This window comes from Mirounga angustirostris, unplaced genomic scaffold (assembly GCF_029215605.1).
Source record: "Mirounga angustirostris isolate CCGP_5_RB_7025 unplaced genomic scaffold, mMirAng1.0.hap1 SCAF_3, whole genome shotgun sequence".
Lineage (NCBI taxonomy): Eukaryota > Metazoa > Chordata > Mammalia > Carnivora > Phocidae > Mirounga > Mirounga angustirostris.
The window spans coordinates 22216967-22223802 of NW_026991711.1; the positions used below are offsets into that span (position 1 = coordinate 22216967).

A 6836-nucleotide genomic window follows, 5' to 3' on the forward strand; every position below is an offset into this window, starting at 1 on the left:
AGCCACCCCATCCTTACCACCACCCTCGACTCCAGCAACCCTCAGTTTGTTTCCTGAGATCAAGAGTCTCTTATGGTTTGTCTCCCTCTCTGGTTTCATCTTGTTTCATTTATTCCTCCCTTCCCCTATGACGCTCTGACTTGTTTCTCAAACTCCACATATCAGCAAGATCATAAGATAATAGTCTTTCTCTGATTGACGTATTTCACTTAGCATAATACACTCTAGTTCCATCCATGTCATTGCAAATGGCAAGATTTCATTTTTGATGGCTGCATAATATTCCATTGTGTGTGTGTGTGTGTGTGTGTGTGTGTGTGTGTGTGTGTGTATACCACATCTTCTTTATCCATTCATCTGTTGATGGACATCTAAGCTCTTTCCATAGTTTGGCTATTGTGGACATTACTGCTATAAACATTGGGGTGCACATGCCTTTGCATCTTTGGGATAAATACCCAATAGTGCAATGGCCAACAGACACATGAAAAAGTACTCAACATCACTTGGCATCAGGGAAATACAAATCAAAACCACAATGAGATACCACCTCACACCAGTCAGAATGGCTAAAATTAACAAGTCAGGAAACAACAGATATTGGCGAGGATGCAGAGAAAGGGGAACCCTCCTACACTGTTGGTGGGAATGCAAGCTGGTGCAGCCACTCTGGAAAACAGTATGGAGGTTCCTCAAAAAGTTGAAAATAGAGCTCTCCATGAACAGACATTTCAGCAAAGGTTTTTTTTTTTTCTTTTTTTAAGTAGGCTTCAAGCCCAAAGTGGGGATTGAATTTACGACCCCGAGATCAAGAGTCACATGCCTTACTGACTGAGCCAGGCAGGCACCCCAATAGTTCCTTTGTAATTAATAATTGTTTTAACAATAAAAACATTTCTACATTTATTTCTCCTTTATCCAATCATGCTTGATTCAGAATATATCTTTTGTTTATAATTTCAGTAATTTCTTCATCTTCAGTTGATGAAGAAACATATGTGATATATCCATACCATAGAATATTGTTCAACAATGAAAAGAAATGCAGACATACTACAACAATAACAATCATGAATCATTATGATAAATTAAAGAAGCCAACACTCCAAATCACATATTATATGATTCCATTTATATGAAATATGTAGAATAGGCAAATCTATAAAGACATAAAGCAGGTTAGTTTTTTCCAGGGGCTGGGGAGAGGGTACATGGGGAATGACTGCTAATGATTACATAGTTTTGTTTGGAACGATGAAAATATTCTGAAATTTGTGGTGATGGTTGTATAACTTTGTAAATGTATTAGAAACAGGTGAACTGACACTGAAAGGGTGAATTTCATGGTATGTTAATTATATGTAAATAAAGCTGCCTGCAAGAGAAGATTAGTGAGCTTAGAAGTTAAGAAATTACCGTATTAGCTTTGCGCAGTGGCAGTATCGTAGCCAATGAGGTTTATCCGAGGCGCGATTATTGCTAATAGAAACTACCGTATTAATTTTTGAGTCTTGTCATTTATAATACAATAGTTTTGCTGTGACAAAATGTAATATGGTAATTTCATAGTTTTTGCTTTTCTAATTTCCTTTTTTCCTTGGTCATCTGTCAATTTTTTTTTTTAAATGTAGAGTTTCAGAAAAGATTCTTCCATTATAATAATGATGTATAACTAATTTTTTCACTACTTGGGAAATGAGAAAACATTAAATTTTGGAAAATAAACTGGGTAAAATTCATGCTTTCCCAATGACAACAATTGGATCATTAATCTACTACTAGAAACTGTCAAATTTGTAAATATAAAAATAATAGACTTAATAAAGTATATATAAAATAAAAGTATAATAATATGTCAAAAGGAATAAGTTCATGGAGAAGTGAAATTGACAGGCTCTGTAGAACTCTCTCAGTTCTTTGCTAGAGTTTTAAAAGATGGCTAACAAGTAATTAATTATCTCTCTGTGAACATGTGTCTCTCTCAATTTAAATAGACATATCTATGAATAAAACAAATCAACAGAAGTTATTACTCAAATGTCACCTTGAAAAAAGAAGTATATGGGATGATAGACTTTCTTGGTGTGAGAGTCAGAACCTGTTTCTTTCTCATGTCGTGCTGGGGATGTATGGTGGCAAACATATGTCAGTGCTCTGTGAAAGCCACAGTGGGAGAACTATCTGTGAATCACACAACATTTCTAGATTATAAAATAGATCTCAATGGCAATTCAGGTTCTAGGAGGTTCTTGGGTGTCAGTAAGGGCAATAAATCTACATGTCCACTTGTATCTCTTACTGAATATGTTTGGAGAGACTTTATGTTTATTCAAATTATTTTTGGAAAACAAGACTTTATTCAAGAATTTTGGAAGTTCTGGGACGCCTGGGTGGCTCAGATGGTTAAGCATCTGCTTTCAGCTCAAGTCATGATCCCAGGGTCCTGGGATCGAGTCCCACATCGGGCTCTGTGCTCAGCAGGGAGCCTGCTTCTCCCTCTTCCTCTGCCTGCCTGCCTGTCTGCCTACTTGTGATCTATCTCTGTGTCAAATAAATAAAATCTTTAAAAAAAAAAAAGAACTATGGAAGTTCTTAGGTAATACAGTAACCTTACAACCCAGATGTTATTTTAAAATCCCCTTTATCATTGGAGCAAGTAAAAAAAAAAAAAATCCATGTTTTCTTCAATTTCAATTCGGTTCTCAATCTATGTCTAGGTCTTATTCCAGTAGTCAGAATTAGAGGCAAAATCTATGGTATGAGCCTAGGCTACACAGCTACCACATGACATGACCCTTCTTTACCCAGTGCCTAATGCTTTGCACACTCAGGAGATAGGAAAGTTGATGAATTAGTGCCAGGGTCATGAAAGAAGACATGATGCCAAAGCACCAGCTTAGGTCAAGGTTTGTCATTGTGGCTCTTATAACTACACAAAACAGCCCATAAGTGTATAGTTTTCAAATAAAACAAATTGTCTCCTAACTCCCAAACATGATACAACGTTTGGACTACTGAGTGCTCGACACTGAGAGGCAGATTTCACACTTAACAGCACCTGGTATATGACTGTCAAAAAAATTTATTCTTATTCAAGTTATGAGATTGTTTTCTTATTAAAATTAGTAATTAAATAATTCATCTAATTACATAATTCATCTAAATGGATTATATTTAGAAAGATACTCTGGTAAAATTAGATTCAAGGTATAAATATAAAATGGGTTTTCCATTCAGTCAAAGAGAAGGAATCCTAGAATGATATAATAGATACCTCAAGTTCCAGCTCAAACCACAATAACTGTGAAACATTAATGAGTATGGCCAGCAGTTATCCTACAGGCTGCTATTTTCTCAATGATCAGACTTTTAAATATACTACCTCTTTATTCTTAGTCTTAGATGAAGAGGATGGCAGAAATGCACAGTAAAATAATATATTATAGTCCAACTGATAAATAGGGAATAACATGCAGGTGATTTTTTTCCCTATTATGAAAATAATAGGCCAGGATGAAATATAATTAAGGCATCATCAAAATGTTAGCATTAAAGCCAAAAGTGGGAGGGAATTAGCCTTATTTAATTGGTTGGACAAAAAGCACATAATTTATTAAAAAAAAAAAAAACTTGTAGATTGAGCTTTCAGCATCACTTTTCTCAGGTCTTGATTCCTAGAGACTTGACGCATAATTTCTCACCATATAATTTTTAAAAGTTTCATATTTTTATTTAAAATTCTTCGAGAATTGTAAATTTTGTGTGAACAGTAGAAATCAATACTTGGAATTAATTGCATAGGATTATGTGGGGGAATTTAGTTGACTAGTCATATATTTGATGATCATTCAGTAATACATAAGTATAAATTAAAATTGGTTTGAAAAATATAGCAAATAAGTAATAGAATGAAAACTTGAATATATTAGTTTGACTGATCCAAATCAATTTATTTATTTATTTATTAAAGGTTTTATTTATTTATCTGAGAGAGAGAATGGGAGACAGAGAGCATGAGAGGGGAGGGTCAGAGGGAGAAGCAGACACCCCGCCGAGCAGGGAGCCCGATGCGGGACTCAGTCCAGGGACTCCAGGATCATGACCTGAGCCAAAGGCAGTCGCTTAACCAACTGAGTCACCCAGATGCCCCCCAAATCAATTTATTAATAATTTTTCCCATATTGCCATTGAATGCCAACAATTTGAACTGCTAATGTAGTCACAATTTGAGTATAATAAAATTGTTAAATATGTTCACAAAAAGCTAAATAACCTACATGCATATATTGAAAGTAAATTTTATCTTGGATTAAAAAGGTTACATATTTATCATAATGATATCTTCAATATGTCTGAAAATGGCAATGTATTTTTGGACCTTTATTTAAATATGACAACAATAGTTTAAGGACATCGTTTGTTAACTTTCACTGTGCCCCATCAAGAAAAATTATAGTTATTACCTGAAATTTTATATAATTTTAGATTTGCAGAGGTTATTTTAATACTTCAAAGGTATAACCTATTGAAATTCAATGATGATATCAAGAATCAGGGAAAAGTTGAACAAAAATAATTGATTGCCCTGAACTTTTTCAAAAAAATAAATTTTAAAAGTAAGTGGTTTTTTTAAGGATATACAGAAAATGGAAATGTGTGTAAGATAGAAAGGTACAAGCTGAAATCATTAAAATAATGGCAATTTGGTAATTATTAAATTTTATTATTTTTGTCAAACTTGTACAAGACATTTTTTGTGAAAAAAATGTAGCATTATTTAAAAGTTAAATTTAAGAAATTATATAAGCACTTTTCTACTAGGAACAGTAATAGAATAGATAAACATGAAAATTCTAATAATACAATAGAATAGAGCATGGAAATTATTTCTCTAAATAAAAGAATGATGTCTATGTCTCTTTTACCATATGACAGTGTATTTAGAAGAATAACTAGATACAATTCTCAGATAAAAGTCTGAAAAGGAAGAGTAATAAGATATTAAATCATCGGAAAGGTCTACAATGCTTGTGTTTTATTAGCAAAAGAAGAGAAAAAGAAATCATTGAGGAAATGGTCCAGAGATAGAAACTATTTTCTATAGACAATTGTTATCTGAAAAACAGATGAATCATAGATCAACATTAAAGTGAATTATTTTTCACTGGCTAGTTTTGTGAATATAACTAAATTAAGATCCTGCAAATGTAAAACAAAATATGTTCCTGACTTCACAAAATATTTATAAAGCATATCATATAAAACACAGGAAAACTGATATGAATATTTATGAAACAATGAATGAGAAAGTCGCCTATCCTTTTTATGGTAGAAGTACAACATATTTAAACAAAAATGAAGATGTGTAACTACAAAAAGGTAAAATTTTCTTAATACAGAGTAAGTTAATGTGTCATTAAATCAATACATGCTTCTTTTTATTTTTTTTTTAAAGATTTTATTTATACATTTGACAGAGAGAGACACAGCGAGAGAGGGAACACAAGCAGCGGGAGTGGGAGAGGGAGAAGCAGGCTCCCCGCAGAGCAGGGAGCCTGATGCGGGACTCGATCCCAGGACCCCGGGACCATTACCTGAGCCGAAGGCAGTCGCTTAACCAACTGAGCCACCCAAGCACCCTCAATACATGCTTCTAAATTTTACTTAGCTTAAGATATTTTTTATTCACAAGTGGCCTGATTTGGATAAGAAATTTTATCATAATCTAAATCAATGTCAAATTTCAAAGAAAATACGTCAATTATAGCAAATTCAATATCAAATAAAATATATTTTAAAAGATAGACAGTATAAGGGAGAAATAAGGAAGTCATCTATGGGTAAGGGAACCAGCACATCAAGAAGATAAAACAATAATCAATATGTGTGCCTCGCAATGATTCTTACTTGACAAAAGTATAGAGAGATATAAATAAATCAACCATTATCAGTGGAGATTTTAATATACTTCTCTCAGGAAACAACAAAGCCAGCTGTCAAAAGATGAGCAATGATATAGAAGATAAGTTATATAATGTTTTTACACCCAAACAAACCAAGAATATATTTCAATAACAATCAAGGAAATATTTGAGAAAATCAACAAATAGATTTTAAAATGTATATGGAAGAAAACATATTATGTACAAGTCAAAGCAAGTTGAGAAAGAAGCTATGGCCAACCACATATGAAAGCATAGTATAAAGGAAACTATTGTACAGTGTGGTACTGTGCTGGTGTAGAAACAAACAAAAATCAAATGTGATAAAAAAAAACCTGAGCTCAGAAGTAGACCCTTTTACAGATAGAAAACCTCTAAAAGAAAAGATGGCATTGCAAATGAACAAGTAAGAATATTTAAGTAGACGATTGAGAAGATGCAATTAATTTGTGGAGAAAAATTAAGTTGAATTCTTATCTTCTGTTACTTTGAAATAGGAAAGCTATATTCATTAAAGGACTGGAATGTAAAAGGCAAAACAACCCTGATGGAGGAAAAATGCACGAATATCCATGGTCATGAAGCATGGAAGAACATCTTCAACAACACCTCAAAACGCAATTTGTAAAATAAATTGGTACACTTGATTACAAGAAATTTAGAGATATATTTTCACTAAAGGATGCATTAGGTAAAATTATCAGATAGATAACAATATGGACACATGTATTTGTGATGTCTAAAACTGAAAAGAAACTCTTGCATGTAAACAAATTTGAAAATGGAAAAATAAGAAAATGGATAAAGGTGAAGAATAGTCGATACACTAAGCAAAAGTCTAGATACCTAACAGGCATAAGAAGATGTCGTTCACTATTACTAGTGAAACATCGA

The 6836-nt window shown here is 33.0% G+C and overlaps 1 pseudogene; it reads left to right on the plus strand.

Annotated features, from left to right (window-relative positions):
• Positions 1 to 1422: 1422 nt before the first annotated feature.
• LOC123839943 (U4 spliceosomal RNA) lies at positions 1423 to 1529 on the plus strand (annotated as a pseudogene).
• Positions 1530 to 6836: the final 5307 nt, after the last annotated feature.